Source organism: Marmota monax, unplaced genomic scaffold, assembly GCF_021218885.2.
Source record: "Marmota monax isolate L192 unplaced genomic scaffold, Marmota_monax_Labrador192_F-V1.1 WCK01_AAM20220418_F8-fsc00034, whole genome shotgun sequence".
NCBI lineage: Eukaryota > Metazoa > Chordata > Mammalia > Rodentia > Sciuridae > Marmota > Marmota monax.
This window is the reverse complement of record NW_026693934.1, coordinates 13,480,001-13,499,030: the sequence shown is the minus strand read 5'-3', so window position 1 is coordinate 13,499,030 and position 19,030 is coordinate 13,480,001.

Here is a 19,030-nt window from a genome sequence, read left to right as displayed (position 1 = left end):
AAACTCACTTTTATAGATTATTTTGGAGTGATATATGCCAAATATCTTAAGAAACAGACATACCACAGAAATGATGTATTTAGATTTAAAAATATAAAAATGCAAAATAATTTGACTATAATAAATAAAGACACTAGAAAACAATGGAGTCATTTGACTCTTAATAACATAAGCAACTGGAAACAGAAACCAAGAATTCTGAATAATTTCTGTGAGTTTTCTTAGACTAAGAAATCAACCTTGTTAGTAGAGATGATTATAAGGTCTCTTTATGTGACAAAGAACAGTAAAAGCTCATTAGCAAGGACAGATTTTGAAAGCCTATCTAAGTTTCTTAAATAAGGGATAACTTACCACCCAATCATATTTTTTATATTGTAGCTTGTTTGGAATATAATAGGTAAATCTCAAATTTCTTCAGGCAAACGATTATTACTGGTGCCTTTAATCTTAAATAGGAAGGTTACCAATATATGTCACAGCTTGAATCCACAATGAAGGCTTTAGCAAGTATATGTCAGTGTGGCTTTATATTTGGGGCTTGGTGGAAAATTAATCTTTGTATTTCTGCTCAAGGTGTATTACCATGTGCAACATGCCTTTTCCTTTAATATTGGTCATGTCAGTTTCACGTGCCCTGGAACTGATTACATCTGGTTTTTAGATGTCCATTACAATTTCCCAAGAGAAATGTACAAATTCCTTATAGCCTAAACTGTAAGTCATATGTTTCCAATGTCTTCCATTGTGTGCAGAAAACCAAATCAATACTTATGAAAGATATGTTAAGAGAGAGAAAAGTGTGATTTTTATTTAGAAAATTATACCAATTTTATGCATATTTTCTATAACTACATTCACACCCTCAAAAGGGATTATATTAAAGAACTTGAAGAAACCTTAATATTTATAGATTATTCAGAATTAGTTCAGTCCTAATTAAAAGATTTAAGGCAGATTTAAGTAGCTTGAATGAGTACAGTAGCTAAATACAGAGACTGAGTAAATGCATTTTAATCTTGTGTCTGTAGCATACTTTCATATGTATGGTTCATACAAACTTTTAAAATATGTGAAGTCTTCTTTAACAAAACAATTATCTCTATGAGGTAGGTGATTAAGGAGAAGAACTAGTTAAGGTGTTTACTGTTGAGAGCCACAGCCAAAGGGGCCCCAGCAAACTTCCAGCTGCCAGCAAACTTCCAGCTGCTGGCTGATGATTGGCTCACAGCAGCCCCAGCAACATCTAGCTGATTGGCTCCTCGGCCCCAGCAACATCTAGCTGATTGGCTCCTCTGCGGTGATGCTCATTGGACTGTTTCCCTGCCCTTTCAGACCACGGAGCTGCTCATTGGGGGACTTTTTTGGCTCCGCCCACGTGACCCAGCCAATCGGCCTCAAGAGCAGGAGGATTGTGGGAGGTGGGGAGAAGCTTGTGTGGGAGAGAGAGGCTTATGGAAAGCCGGTGGTAACAGTTGAGGCTCTGAGGGTTTTTCCTGAGAGACTATTTTGTTTGTCGTGTGTGGTTCTAAAAATAAAGTTAGTTTCTTTTGACAAGTGGCTCCTGATTGTGCCCAGCCAGACTGCGGCAGTTTACCACTTATTTTTAGATACTATGTATCATTAGTTTATATTCCCTGATACTATAAAAATTCAATTACACTCTTGTTTACACCAAGGATTAAAGTTTTTTTTTAAATAATTCATTCTATCTACAACATACATAAAATTAACTTGTATAAGTTAAATAATAAAAAACAAAACAAAACAATAACAACAACAACAAAAAACTATGTATAGCTCTCCTCACTCAATTTCATGGTAGGATGTTTCCAAGTAGTTTTACAACTCAAGTAGCTATTGTTTTTACCTGATACAAATTTAAAGATGAGTTTTGTTTTCATATTATTCTATCATTATTAAATTTATTCAGACACCTTTTGAATCCATAAAGTCACAAGTTTTCAGATATTTCTTTTTATTTTATCATCTTTCACAAAAAAATAATCTTTATGGTGATTATGTTAACTGTAAGAAAATTGGTAATTTCGTTAATGAGTTATTGTGGTGCTTGACCAAGCTCACATTATGGACCAAAAGCAAAATTTCACATAGTTGAAAGTTTTGAAAAATTCTAGAGTGATATTGATATATTTTAATACATGGAATTAAAAAGGTAAAATATTATGAAAGTGCTAAAAATTTTTAGTTTAACTTATGACTTTAAGGAATTTGGAGCCCGACACCCATAATATGTAGATCAGAGACAATATTTTCTTCTATCAGACTCAGAGTCTCTGTTTTGATATCAAGCTCCTTGATCCATTTTGAGTTAACTTTTGTGCATGGTGAGAGAAAGGGATTCAGATTCATTTTGTTGCATATGCATTTCCAGTTTTCCCAGCACCGTTTGTTGAAGATGCTATCCTTTCTCCATTGCATGCTTTTAGCCCCTTTGTCAAATATAAGATAATTTTAATTTTGTGGATTGGTCTCTGTGTCTTCTATTCTGTACCATTGGTCCACCTGCCTGTTTTGGTACCAGTAGCATGCTGTTTTTGTTACTATTGCTCTGTAGTATAGTTTGAAGTCTGGTATCACTATACCGCCTGAATCACTCTTCCAGCTTAGAATTGCTTTTGCTATTCTGGGTCTTTTATTTTTCCATATGAATTTCATGATTGCTTTATCTATTTCTACAAGAAATGCCATTGGGATTTTGATTGGCATTGTATTAAACCTATAGAGAACTTTTGGTAATATAGCCATTTTGATGATGTTAGTTCTGCCTATCCATGAACCGGGTATATTTTTCCATCTTCTAAGATCTTCTTCTATTTCTCTCTTTAGGGTTCTGTAGTTTTCATTATATAAATCTTTATCTCTTTTTTTAGGTTAATTCCCAAGTATTTTATTTTTTTTTTTTGAGGATATTGTGAATGGGGTGGTTTTCCTCATTTCCATTTCAGAAGATTTGTCACTGATATACAGGAATGCCTTTGATTTATGCATGTTGATTTTATATCCTGTCACTTTGCTGAATTCATTTATTAGCTCTAGTAGTTTCTTTGTAGACCCTTTTGGGTCTGTTAAATATATTATCATGTCATCTGCAAATAGTGATAATTTAAGTTCTTCTTTTCCTATTTTTATGCCTTTAATTTCTTTTGTCTGTCTAATTGCTCTGGCCAGTATTTCAAGAATTATATTGAATAGAAGTGGTGAGAGAGGGCATCCCTGTCTTGTTCCAGATTTTAGAGGGAATGCCTTCAATTTTTCTCCATTTAGAATGATGCTAGCCTGAGGTTTAGCATAGATAGCTTTTACAATGTTGAGGTAAGTTCTTGTTATCCCTAGTTTTTCTAGTGTTTTGAACATAAAGGGATGCTGTACTTTGTCGAATGCTTTTTCTGTGTCTATCTAAATGATCATATGGTTCTTATCTTTAAGTCTATTGATGTGGTGAATAACATTTATTGATTTCCGTATATTGAACCAGCCTTGCATCTCAGGGATGAAATGGGAGTTCATAACCCACTTGAATCAAATGTATGAAATATGATATGTCAAGAGCTTTGTAATGTTTTGAACAACCAATAATAAAAAGACAAAAAACCTTATGACTTTAAAATTTATTTCAAATATGAAAACTAACAAATACTCTGACTTCTTTTATTTCTTGGGTAAGTTTCTTTCTTTTTAGGTTGTTTGGATCTGGAATGTCCCCCAAAACCACATGTGTTGAAGACTATATCCCAAATGTACCCATGGTCAAAGGTAGGGCTTTTGGGAAGTGATTTTGTCATGAAGATTCTGATTTCTGAGTAAATTGACAATGTGAAATTGCCCCTTTCATCTGTGATCTGATTGCCTTCATTGAGTGAAAGCATGTGCATATAACCAGGATGCCACTGAGGGAAGGACACCAGCTCTGGTATCTAAGAACCTCTTTGGCCTATTTGACCACTGACTGCCAAGTGTGTGTGGTCTCCAGCAGTAGTTATACCACTCATGGTCCTGGAAACACACTTTACAAATGGCCAGAAATTTACTAATGAATTTACCAATTAATTTTATGGATAAATAATTTGAATTGACTACTGAGAGAATACAGAGTTTGTAGGCAGGTGGGAGATAATTAGAGAAAGTAGGTCATTGGCTCATTCCTTAGGAGTGTAGGGGTTCTGATAGTTTCATGACGGTGGCATGCTTGGTGACTAGGAAGTTTCTGTGCAAGACACAGAATGCCTGGCTGCTGGGAAAACTTCTGTGCACAGACACAGGATGCCTGGTTACTGTAGCAGTATTCTTCAGGAGGAGGCTGTATGTTAGTCTTATCAGCTTAGACCTTAATCTCTGGCACAGGGCTCCCAAGAATAAAGGAACTCTTGTTAGACAACCATAATGTTTCACTGAGCCTAAACCTCCTCACATAATAGTAATTTTATACAATGGACTTTGTTGATACCTACACAAAGCCCCTAACTTTGCACATTGCAACTTAGTAAGTAACTGAGGAATCAGTTGCATAATGTTGCTAAGTCTGTAACCTACCCAGTAATACAATGAACAATAGGAACTAATGACGCCAATGACATAAAATAATCTATTGATATAAATAAAGCTTGACAGCTCAGCCCTTCTGCCATTCTGACATCTTTTCTGCCTCTACATCTTGTCTCTGTGTCTTCTTTTTATTTTCCTTACACTGGAAAATATATCTTGTCCCTGGCTCCTCTCTTCCAAAAGCAATGGAACCAGTTGACCATGGGTCAAAACCTCTGAAACTGTGAGCCTAGATACTATTTCCTTCTTTATTTTGTTTGTGCCAAATATTTTAATCAAAGTTAAAAAAAAAACAGATTAAGATAGTTTCAAAAATATTCCCATAAATACACTGTAAGAAAAGTGAACACATCTAGTCAAAGAAAATAGCATAAACATGTTTATGACCATAGTGATTATAGGTAAAACATCATATCCAATTTATTAAAAAATGTAGATACTGAATAGCACTTAAATAAATTCATGAAGGTAGTCTGCTCAAAGAAGAACTGCATCTATGTTGCTAAATAAGTATGTCAAATCACTTAAATGTCCAATTGAGTTAATATTTTTCATTGTCATTAGTTCATTCCAAAATTTCTTAGATTCTTATTATATACTAAACACTCAACTGAATATTTCATTGTATCAATGAAAAAAGTAGAAAGGTCTTTCTTCCCATGGATACTAAATTCTAGAAGAAAACATAAAAAAAAATAAAACTAATAATTAGAGTATCTGTTCCAGTTGTTAAGGAGAAAATCCTTGAATAGAATAAATGAGAGTGAAAAAATAAGTGATTAACTCCAAGAGATAATAGAAGGAACAGGAGTATATATCAAAGAGAATCTATTCCCAATAATTGTGTAAGCTTTGATTTCAATGGGGAGGAAAAAACACTTAAGATTTTGAATAAAGAAGAAACGGCATGGCTGATTTGTATTTTAACAAACTAGATCTAGATGTTGTTCCTAAAATGGATTGATGAAAGATATAGGTGGAAGCTAAGAATCTAGCAGATAGGTGATTATTAGAAACCAGGAACGGGTGTAGGTAATGGTGGTTTAGACCATTCAGGAGCAGTGGAAGGAATTAGAGGTTATTGTAGTCTATATATGCTTTTTTTTCTAATTTTTTTATTAGTTGTTCAAAACATTACATATCTCTTGACATATCACATTTCATACATTTGATTCAAGTGGGTTATGAACTCCCATTTTTCCCCTGTATACAGATTGCAGAATCACATCGGTTACACATCCACGTTTTTACATACTGCCATACTATTGTCTGTTGTATTCTGCTGTCTTTCCTATCCTCTACTATCCCCCCTCCCCTCCCATCTTCTCTCTCTACCCCATCTACTGTACTTCATTTCTCTCCCTTGTTTCCCCCGTTCCCTTCACCTCCTCTTATATGTAATTTAAATGCCAAATGTCATCTGTATATGCTTTGAATGTAAAATTGACAGAACTTATTTGTGGTTTGAAGTTGGAGTATAAGAGAAAGAAGAGAGAAGATTGTCTCCAATCCTTTTGACTTGACCATAAATTTAGTTTCCATTAATTAATTTGCAGAATAATGTAGGAATAGAAGATTGAGGGGGTAAATAGCAGGATCTCATTTTTAGAGAAATTTAGTAGACATATTGAGTAGAAATCCAGACATAAGCATGGATATCTATCGAAATGCATGAAATGGAGATATAAATGTGGATGCATTAACATTTAGATTTCACATAAAATATTAAGATCATGAAGGGTAGAGTGTATTAGAAGAGGAAACTTATATAAAGATCAAGTCATGAATTCCTATATTTAATGATAAGTAATGGAGCAGAGATGTGATTAGGTACACTGCGGTGATGGAGAGAGGACAAGTATGTTATGCTATCTTTGTAGCAAAGGTGGAGTCAAGAATTGGGGGCTGGTGGGACGAGGATATTACAGTATCTTGGAAATCATGTGAAGAAAGTTAACCAAAGGAGAAAAGAACGATGGATAGTTTCAACTACAGCTTAGAGAAGAAATAAGCACTACATGTAGCAGCATAGAAATTATGAATAACTTGACAGAAAATATTTTGGTGATATTCTGAACACTACTGCTGGATATTAAGTAAAAGATGCACAAGCAAGACTGAAGAGCACACTTTTATTAGTCAGGCTTCTCTAGAAGAACAGAATTAACACGAAGTGTTACTATGAAGGGAATTTATTAGATTGGCTTATATGACCATAATTTGGATTAGTTCACAATGGCCATCTGCAGTCTGAAGAGCTGGAGGAACTAGTAGCTGCTCAGTCCAAGAGGCTGAAGCCTCAGAACAAGAGTGACCAACAATGTTATCCTAGTCCAAGACTGAAGGGTTCTGGAAACTCCCTACAGAATCACTTGTTCGAAGACTGAAGGAGCTAGAGTCTGATATCTTCAGGTGATCTCTGCAGCAACCAAGAACCCATTCAAGAAGCATGAAGCTTGCATCTGCTAATTCCTTGATATTCCAACTTTCATTCCATCCTACTGGACCATGCTGCCTCTTAATCTTTGGCATCTCTTAATACAATCAAGTTGACAATTCAAAGTAACCATTATAGTACTCATGTTCATGTTCTTAAAGAAACTATGCTAAAGGTAAAGGAGAGAACCAGTAACTGCTGGAAAGAGTGAGATAAAGACAGGGTTATTTTTAAAATATGAAAGCAATAAAAACATGTTTTCTATGCTTATCAACATTGCTATTATTTTGATTTATATAAATAAAATGGCCTTGATTTATTTGTTACCTGTTTAACAATCCCCATGATTAGTTGTGGCAATGATAAATTATGTCTGACCCCTTGTTCATTTTAGCATTTACATCAAATCATTTACACTTCATCAGGCCTCTTGAATTTCAGCTTCCCAAGATATATGCTACTGAAATTTTAATTAACAATTAAAATTTTGCATACTAAAAATAAAAGAGGTTTTTATGAGGAATAGGCGTTAAACATTAATATGAATCTGCCAGTTGGATACAAGTACAGAGCTTGCGTTTCCTCAAGTGTTATAATCAAATATTCTTCTTCTAAAATAATCTGGTGAGGTTGCTTTTAAAGAGTCATGCACATATATTCACATAAAATCGGGCATGGCTGGGCATAATGGAAGAAATTAATGAAAGGAAATTTAGGATAGGAATCAGAGGGAGAAAGATTTTAATGAGAACTAGTGAATGGTGCAATGATCTCATGAAAGAAATTTAGGAGACCCATATTTTATAAGTATTTGCAGACTATGCAAGAGGGAAAAGGTTTGGGTGGGTAAGCCTTGCTTCTGTCCTAGGAAGCAGAACATGCTTATTTGATATGTGGATTTATATAATTTGCCATTCAAAATGCCCATGTTTTGCATGTTACAAGGTGATAAAATTATCTGCGGGTACTTTCTATATTCTAAGTACAAGAAGTGTACTTTCCTGATTGTTTCATTATCTATTTTTAACAAGTTAAACCACATTGGATTCCTATTGTCAAAGGTTAAAAAGTTACATATTCACATGTCTTATTTAACCTCAGGCATTGACTGATCTCTTTAGGAACATCTTCACCTCCTTCCTGCCTTCAAGAAATCTGCTAAGTGGCATAGAAGGTCAATGTCAATAAATCTGGATCTGCAGGCTGAATAGACCCTTGAATTCTTTTGTCTTGCTTCAGGTGTCTTTCTAACCTCTGTTGGGTCTCACTGGAGATACTAGAATAGTCCTGCCTCACACCCCTTCATGTTGGCAGGTGCTTTGAGCCTTTCCTCATCTCATTAAGATCTCTTTGTCTTTACTGTAGGGGAGGCTAGTGGCACTGTCTTTCTCTTATCAGATGTCAAATGCTCTGTCTCAACAACAAAAAAAATAACAGTCAGTTTTTAAGAAGATATTTTAAATCCACAATGTCAATTTAAAAAAAATACTGTAGGACTTAACCCCAGAATACTTTTTCATTCCTCCTACAGTAATGTGGCTGTCATCTATTGCTTTATATTACCCTTTTAAACATACACATGCATTTATATTTATATATATATATATATATATATATATATATATATATATATATATATATATATATGTGTGTGTGTGTGTGTGTGTATAGCGCCTATTTGAGGTGCAGTAGTTTTCAAGTGTTAATTCATCTTTAAATGGACTTTCATTCTTCATTATGCTTTAATTTGTTCAGAAGGATGTGTTTCGCTTTCACAGTTTTTTAAAAATTACCTTCTTGCCTCTCATTACTTCCTTTCTCTTCCCTCATTTTTAAGGACAATACTGAACTTTTTGAAAGAGAACCCTGCATTTCTCTGTTCATTCTTTAGTAATGACTTTGGTAACATATTTGAGTACATCATTTTCCAAACTGTTTTGGTAGATTTAAAACCCTAATTTGCTGATAGCTTTTTGACTAAGAGGCTAAATGATTCTGATATTAACTGTTTTTTGTTTGTTTTGTTTTCTATTTTTTTGTACCAGATATTGAACCCAGGGTTGCTTTACCACTGAGCTCCATCTCCATTTCTTTCAATTTTTTTAGTTGGACAGGGTCTCACTATGCTGTTGAGGGTCTGCCTAAATTTCCAAGGTTAGCCTCAAACTTGCAATACTCCTGCCTCAGCCTCCTAAATTGCTGAGTTTACAGGTATGTGTCTTCATGCCTGGTTTAGCATTAACTCATATATTCAGTAAGAGGGAATTTCTTCATCCTCATTGTTTTAATCCCTGACTAAGTATCTGCCATGCCCTGTGCAGGTCTTTGCCACTTTTTGAACCTACAAAGAAAGATACGACTCAATCCCTATTTGGCAGAAACTTGTATTCACTGGACAGGGTGGTGGATATTTGGAAGTATAATAGAGGTCATGGAAGAAGGCTCTTCTGAAAAAGTGCTTCTATCAAAGAATCAGAGTAATGTAGAATCTGTAGTAAAAATTCCAGTTAGACATGGTTAGTCTTCAGAAACCCTATGAGGATAGGCCAATTTTAATTAATAGGCAATCAATACAAAGATTATTTCCAGCTAGTTGGACATTTTGATCTAATACTGAGCCAAATCATTTTCTCATAAACACATTTCTATAGAACCTTATGTGTGACTGATTAACTTCCACCAAATACCTTGCTTTTCTATCATCTCTACTCTGGGAAGAGAAAGTTACAAATCATCTGTATAATTATCATAGTCCCAAATTCTAACACTACATATGCTCTAGTTTTCTCACCTCATCCTTAGTTTGTCTCCGTTCTTCTCCAGGGATTTAGTGATATTCAAAAAGAATTCTCTGCTCATTACCTTAGGTTAAAGGTGAACCTATGACCCTGGACAAGACATTTCACTTCTCCAAGTATTGGATACTTTGTCTGTAATCTAAAAATATTAATAATCATCTCTGATTATTGGTAAAGAGATTCAATACAGTAACAGAGTTGAAGCATTTTTACCAAGTGATGGGGTCTTTTATGGAATCCCAATCTAATTTCCTATTTGTGAGACAGGATTGGAACTGTAATTCTGCATACTTAAAAGATGTACTGAAGAATGAATATGTCTATATCATAAGGAATTCTTTATTTACTTCCCTTTGCAATAATTACAGACTCACAATAATAATAATACAAAAAAGTCCAGTTTGCTCTTACCCAGCTTCTACCATGGTGACCTTTGTCTAACTACACTTCAGTATGGAACGCAGTAATGTTGATGTAGTTCCATTAATTTCACTACAAACATGAATTCCATTTTCACCACTCTTTAAGTGAACACATCTCTGTGTGTATATACATGCATGTGAACTCCTATAGTTCTGTGCAATTCTTTCAATGTTTAGTTTTGTGTACCCATCAGTAAAATCAAGAAACAGAACTAGTCCATCACCAGACAGGAACTTCCTCCTTGTACCTAACCCTTTATGCCTGCTCTCTCTCTCTCCTCCAACATTTCCTTGTCCCCTGGTACACACTGATATTGTCTTCATTTCCATAGTTTTACCATTTGGAGAGAATTTTTCCTCCTTTTAGTTTACATTCATTCTGTAATATTCTCTCTCCTTTACCATCAGAGTACTTTTAGATGGAATCTGATAAATATGAAAACAGCTAATATGTTTATAATATTCTGAATAGTTGTAAATCATTTTGGGGGCTGCAGGAAGCTGCTGCTCAGTTTAAAGCCACCAGGGGTAATGTTACTCAGTTCCATCTTGTAAGCAAGATGATTTTTCATTTTTTAGAAAGCCACTTGCTCCCTGTACTTATTTTCTATTGCTTTATAATAAGTTGCTACTAACTTAGGGCCCTAAAACAACAAATATTTATCTCATAATCCCCCATTGGTCAAAGTCCAGGCAATGTAGTTCACTTGGTTTCTTTGTTAGGATCTCACAAAGTGAAAATTCAGATGTGGGGCATCCTACACTCTTACCTGGAGACTCCAGTGCAGCAGAGGAAGGGTTGTGGAACTTCAAGATTGGTTTAGGATGAATTTCCTTCCAGGCAGATGTGACCTGAGTTCTTACTTCCTTTTCCTGGGCTCTTGGCTAGTCCTGTCACTATTTTGTAAATGCCATCAACATCCTTTTACTCCTGCCCCCTCCATGTTCAAAGCTAGAAATGGTGCATGCAATCCTCTTTCCTTTTTGAATATCTTTGGTCTTCTTTTCCTACTTTTAAGTACCCTTGTGTTTAAATTAGTACCCCAAGATAACCTCTTTTTACTAGCTAATATACCATATTCATGAAAGTAATACCAGGTGATGAGGAAGACAGAAGCTAATAATCTGATTCCCATATCTCAATTTCACATTGTCTGCTGATGGTGTTTCTGTGTGTGTTTGTGCACGCACACATGAACTCACACACACACACACACACACACACACACACATACACACTGAGGAAATATTATTTGGTTCAAAACAAGTTTTAAATTTTAATCCATAGATCCACAATTCTAACTTTCTAGTTCATACTTAAAAGCAGAAGTCTAACAGAAGTTTGATTTGTTTGTATTCTGTAATGGAATTTTTGTGTTCTTATATTGTACAATAAGAATGATCAGAAAGTTTGGTTGGTTTATATTCTGTAATGGAATTTTTGTGTTCTTACATTGTACACTAAGATTGGTTTTGTGTACTATTACTTTTTTTTTCTTAACAGTTTTGAAATTTTGCTAGCCTATATGAGATACACATAGGGAGAAATAGGCACTTTTACTGATAATGGTTCCAACCGAATTCTCTCCTGATCTTTGAAAATATTGTTGATCTCATTCTCCTTAATGTTTTGTTGCCATAAATGATAGTATGCTTAAAATTAGATTGTAGCTCTACTGAGATTTTAAAATAAAATATGTTTTTCAGAAAAAAAAATGAGATTAAATAGGTTACATCTTTTTTTGTTGTAGTAGAATTGAATACTGAAGAGGTAAAATCCTCTTTCACACATACAGGTTAGCAAGGAGCTTGTGTCTTAATTAAGCTTCTAGTCTTACAGTAGGAAAGTCTAAATATTTAATGGACAAGAAAGATTCCTTTGAAATGTCATTTCTTAAGCAGTGAAGGGTCCACAGGTAAACAGGGCTGCATATTAGTGCAACCAAATATTTAAGAATATCTACCAGAAATGGCGTTCCAGCAGAACGCCATAAATGGGCCATTATTTACTACAAGTAGGTAATTTTTCTAAGGCAAATACTTTTAAGAAATATATTATATTGTTCCTGATGGCAATATTTTCAGAATAACACATCCCAGGGAAATATAATTCACACAGGCTCTCTCCACAATTGTGAGCAACCCTGTAGAAAACTTCTCTGTGGGTGGAAGCCAAAATTACATTTTCTGGAGTTAAATGGAAACATTCTTCTCTCTGATCAAATTTTAATGAAGCAATTCAGAGAAACCATCATCTTACTTCAAAAATTGTTTTTACTGAAAATATAATAAATTCCTGCCTTCCGGCACAATCAGATCTTCGCCATTCAGCTCTTCTCTGCTGTTGAGTCAAATTGACGAAGACTTGCCTCTGATATTGGCCATGATTCCAAGGCCAATGTAATGTTCACTGGGTACTGATTAAAGTGCCATTCATATGTTCTTTTTAAATCAATATAATAATGTAAATTTTAAAATGTAGACAGAATGTTTTTATTACCTTAACTATTTGCCTCCTGGAATTTCTAATGTGTATTTTCTACTTATTATTTCAGCCACAATGTAATTCTCCAACTCACTGGTAATCTGGCTGGAACTGCAGAGCATAAAGCCTTAGGTAGTTCAGAAATCAACTGGGCTGAGTTATTTATTGTGCAGATGAAGAATGTGGGCCAGAGGGGGCCTCCAATGAACCTCTGCTGGCTGGAAGGCCACCAGGGACAGGAAGCATGGACACAGTCAGCATCAAGTGTTTTCGAGAAACTTGCTGCTTTACTTCTTACAAAAACAATTTATTTTAGCAGTATGATTTGACTGTTGAATAATGCACTTTCATTATAAATGAGAAAAGCTAAAGGACAAAGTCACAGAATACAGAAAAATAAAGGAAATAAAACAAAAATAATCTAAATTACTATTTCTGAAATAATCATTTTTCACATTTGATGAGTCTTATTTCAGTATGTTGCTATATATCCATTAGCTCTGTTCTCTTTATCAAAAGTAGAAATTGCATTTCAAATCTACTTTGTATTTTTTACTTCTCTAATATTAAAGCTATATCTGTTATTTCTCTACTATTTCTCATTTCTACCCTGTCTATGCTGGCCATAATGGTTTTGGCATTATTTTGTTCCAGGTATATTAAATGTAACACTTTCTGTACTGCACTCTGATCATCAGTATCCTTCTCTTTCATCCTGTATCTCCCCAGGTATTCACCCTCAAATAGGAATATAGGTCACATAGGCCATTACTGCATGAGTTGTACTCAATTCCATGTTTTTTGGTTTCCTACTTTGTCCAGGAAAGGAGTCCCAATTTCTCTTATTTATGAACCTTCTCAGATTTGGTCTAACAATTAAGTAGATATTCAGTTGCCTTTAGAAATCTCAAATTTACTTGCAGGGTAATCTGTATTTTGGAGTTTTAGACATATAATTATTTGAGAATTTTTATTTCATATACTTTCTTTTTTATAGACATTTCAAGAGACAAAATAAAAATACACATGCTTCTAATTAACCATTTTTGTACAGAAATCACAAAGATATTTTCTTAAGGCTTCTCCCCCCACCCCAGGATAAATCAAATGAATTAGAATCTGTGGTGCTGGGTTTGTGTACTGAACAGGTTTTCCTTCATTATGCTTCAGTTACCATGAATCCCAAATTATATTGACTTGTTTAAGAAAAGTGCTTTCTTTATTTTTTATTTAACATTTTCATAATAGTTGGGCTTTATTTTGAAACTGAGGTTAATGGAACTGCCTCTCTCTGGAGCTTATTATTATGGTGGCACAAGGTATCATGATATTGTCTTCAAACTTCTGTTTGCAAGTGGAATGTGACTTTTAAATAATAATTTATGAACCCAAAGAAAGTCACATGGCCACAACTGATGGAAATAGCTGAGGGAGCCATTATCCTGCCTTAGGAGGGGAGCAACCATTTGAGGTTATCTATGCAATCTAAAGTTGTCCATTTTCCTAATCACAGACATTCCCCTTTACATGCAAATTTTACTCACTGACACTTGTCATGGCAGGGGAAACAAAAATCTCATTCAATCACAGGGTCATGCTCAATGTACAGAGTCTCATATTTCTGGTCAGACATATTCCAATTGAAAGAATGCTTCCCATTATATTTTCCAAGTCATTCTGCATAGAGTGGTGGAGTGAGGAGGGTCTTATTATAATCATGAAACCCACTGTAAAGATAAGAGAATTAAGTCATATGGAAACACTGACCCACATAATTTATGAAATGCTAATATGCAGATGTTGAGAAGATGAGGGTCATGTGTCTTAGTTAAGCCTCTGTTCACTTCAGTGGTCACTTACCAGCCATTGTACTTCATGGCTAATAGCTCTGTCCTCTGTGAGGACCTTCTTTTCCTGTCATCCTTCTTCATCACATCCAAAGAGGGCATCAGATGACAGGCGATGCATATACTTCTCAGACTTCTCTTCCATAAGAAAATTGACAACCTAACAGTGAAGTTATGTCTTGAACTGCTATTGCATTTTAAATCCATAATTAGAGTTAATTGGAAAAATTAAATCTAGCAAAACAAGGTCAGCCTTCTTTGTGCTCTATTCCTTCCAGTTAGCTCTGTGTGACAATGTGCTACCACTTGTTCTTTTTTAAAATAATTAATATAATTTTATTTTTTTACATAAATGGAGCACAACATTTCATTTTTCTGACTGTACATGATGTAGAGTCACACCATTTGTGCAATCATACCCATACATAGGGGTAATAATGTCAATCTCATTCCACCATCTTCTACCCCACCCCCACACACCCTCTTCTCCTCTCTCTCCCTCTGCTCAATCCAAAGTTCCTCCTTTCTTCCCTCCATCTGCCATTATGGATCAGAATCCACTTATGAGAGAAAACATTTGGACTTTAGTTTTTTGGGACTGGCTTACTTCATTTAGCGTGATATTCTCCAACTCCATCCATCTATCTGTAAATGCCATAATTTCATTCTTCTTTAAGGCTGAGACATAATCCATTGTGTATATACACCACAGTTTTTAAAAATTAATTAATTGATTTATTCTAATTAGGTATTTATGACAGCAAAATGCATTTTGATTCATTGTATACAGTTGCAGTACAACTTTTCATTTATCTGGTTGTACACAATAGAGCATCACACAATATGTGCAGTCATACATACACCTAGGGTAATGATGTCCATCTCATTCCACCATCTTTCCTGCACCCATGACCCCTCCACTCCTGTCCCTCCCCTTGGGCAATAAAAATTCCTCCATTTTTCCCATGCCCTCCATTATGGATCAGCATCCACTTATGAGAGAGAACATCTCCCTTTGGATTTTTGGGATTGACTTACTTCACGTAGCATAATATTCTCCAACTCCATCCATTTACCTGCAAATGCCATAATTTTATTAATATTTAATGCTGAGTAATATTTCATTGTGTATATATACCACAGTTTTGTTTATCCATTTATCTAATGAAGAGCATCTAGGTTGCTTCTACAGTTTAGCTATCGGGAATTGAACTGCTATGAACATTTATGTGGCAGTGTTACTGTAGTATGCTAATTTTAAGTCCTTTGGATATAGATCAAGGAGTAGGACAGCTGGGTAAAATGGTGGTTCCATTCAAAGTTTTCTAAGGAATCACCATACTGCTTTCCAGATTGGTTGCAACAATTTGCAGTTCTACCAGTAATGTATCCTCGTCAGCACTTATTGTTGTATGTATTCTTGATACTGCCATTCTGACCGGAGTAAGATGAAATCTTAGAGTAGTTTTGATTTGTATTTCTCCAATTACTAGAGATGTTGAGCATGTTTTCATATATTTGTTGATAAATTGTATATCTTCTTCTGAGAAGTATCTGTTCAACTCCTTAGCCAATTTATAGATTGGGTTGTTTGTTTGTTTGTTTGTTTTTATTTTGGTTTTAAGTTTTTTGAGTTCTTTATATATACCAGAGATTAGTGCTCTACTTGATGTGTGTGTGGCAAAAATTTGTTTTCAAAATGTAGGCTCTCTCTTTACCACATTGATTGATTGATTGTTTCTTTTGCTGAGAAGAAGCTTTTTAGTTTGAGTCCATCCCATTTATTAATTATAATTATTGTAGATGGATACAGTACCTCAGTTTTATTTATTTATTTTCATATCATACTGGGGAGCAAACCCAGAACATCACACTTGCAAGGCAAGTGCTCTGCCACTAAGCCACAATCCCAGCCCCATTTATTAATTCTTGATTTTATTTCTTGTGCTTTAGGAATTTTCTAAAGAAAGTTGGGGCCTAATACAACGTGATGAAGATTTGGGACTACTTTTTCTTTCTTTTTTTTTTTCAGAATCTCTATCTCTTTATCAAAGTAATCTTTTTCTTTTCCTATATTTGTTCACATAGCTCTTTATTGAAGGGATCTTTTGTTTCCTGTGTTTGCTTTCTTATATCATCCTTTAGTTTGCAGAACATTTTAATCATGTACATCCTGAGCTCCTTCTCTGACATTTCCTCTAATGTTCTGGCTATGGATTCTAATAGTATAGTATCTTGGCTTGTGTGGGGTATTTTCCTCCCTTGTTTTCTCATGTTATTCATGCGTCTTTCTTTCTAGCAGTCCAGACCTGAGGTATTACAGTTTCTACCCTATAGACTTATAGTGGCCCTGAAGATTTCCAATACCACTCCTTTAAGGGGGAGATCAAAATTAACAAGTCTCAATGCAAAAAATATGCAACTTTAAACAAAATAGCTCCTATTAAAATATTTACAGTTTTGTCTCAATAGACAAAGATGATGTGTTCAATTTATCTACAATATAAACAGTAGGTTTGTGACAGGGTGTACAGTTTCTAATTGTAGACAAAGAGAGAACCAGGGGGTTTAGGATGACATGTTAAGGTGGTAGAAAGTAAGGATATAGAGGAATTAGATCTTAGAAAGTGTGTATGAGGAATCAAAAAAAGTTGGCTGGTAGCAGGAGAAAAGAGAAAAAGAGATTCTAATGAGATGATAAGTGGGAAGAAAATAGAGAGAGTACAAAAAATACAAACAAAAATATTAATAAGAAAAAGAAAATTGTAACAATAAAAGATAAAAGAATACACAATAAAACTGTAATATACTATTCAGACATCCCAGTCCTCAGTAGCTGAATGCATGGAAAGTACTTAGTTTCACAAATGTTGGGGATGTAAGGGTGGAGAGAGGTGGGGAGGGAGAGAGAGAGAAGAAAGAAAGAGTGAAAGAAATAATCTTGAAGAAAAATCGCAGGATTGATTATTTCTGTTGGAGTTCAGTGTCTTTCCTGCTTCCCTTCTTATCCAGTAGGTGGGGTTATCTGGTTTTTTTTCCCTCTCAGGAGGAGGAAGGTTTTTAGGATGGGAGAGTTGGTCTTGGAGGCAGAACTCCTGGAAATGGGGTATAGCACTTGCTGTCCCCCCGTTGGAATACTGTAGCGAAGGACCTCCTTTGGGACTCACTCATGTGATGTGGGCACCTGGTCTTAGCCACCTTAGAATGCCTGTAGACCCCCAAATTCCTGGTCTCTAATTTAGTCTCTAAACTATATCTCTCATTCCCCTTTCCCTTTCTACTTCCCAATCAGGAAATTCTCTCTTTGGGGGTCCTGCTGGCTGAGGTCTGGGGCCTGTGTGCTTATTGTGGAGATCTGTTCTACATCATGCAGATCAGAATCAGCCTTCAAGAGCCATGTGCCTGCCAGCACTGTGTGGGATTAGTGGTTGTGGGGGAGGGTGGTTAGAGGACTACAGGTACCTGATATTGTTTCTATGCCCCAGTTGGTGTCCCAAGATGGGAGTTACCCCAACTAAAGATAGCAATGGTGGCAGTGGAGGTAATCCAAGATGGTAACAAAGGTGTCCCAAGATAGAGGAGTCAGTGCGGGCCTTGTGGAGATGTTATGTGGCATGCTCAGAGATGCAGATCTGTTGCATGCAGTGCTGTGGTGAGCGACTGTCTCCAGACCCTGTCCAGTTTTCCCAGGTGAAGGCTACCATGTGGAGGGGACTATGGCAGTAGTAGCAGTGTCCCAAGATGGAGGCAGCCAGGGGAGTCTTGCATTATTTGATTGGGAGGCCAGCATTGGTTGATGAGGGGAGACCAGATATTCTTTCCAGATGCTTCTGACTCCAGGTTTAGTAAAGGCACATGGAACTTATCAGGATTCTATTATGAGAGCCAGATGTTAATTTTTTTTCTATGAATTGTAATTTATTCATAATTAAATCAATTCAGATAGTTTAATAAAGATCATGATTACAATATACATGATATATTCTATGTAAAATGTCAAGTTTTAATAAAGTTTTAATGATAGTGTGTTGCTTGCTGGCCCTCCTATTTCCTATCCAACTTTATATGAGGATTAGTTGCATCTTCTACACGTTCATGTCCAGAATCTGTGTTCCTTTAAATTATCACTTAATTATGTGCCAAGAGTTCCCCTCCAATGGTTGTATTTCTTGAGAAATAGTATTAATGCAATCTACAGCTTCCAAGTATGTCAATAATTTCCCCAATTTTTCAGAAAAAGTCTCAGACTAATTGAGTACATTAAACGGTTTTTAGCACACTGCTAGTGATAACCAATTAGTTTTTCATGATATGACATGAGTAGTCTTCTCTCCAGACTATAATGATTTCTTATGCATGCTGGACCTGGCCTTGAAGAAAGAATTATGTACTTCACTTTTTCTGTTGCTAGAGTGTTACTCAGTTTCTGGTATCAATTTCTACATTGGCTTCGCTAGTTTGTACCAAAGAAACAA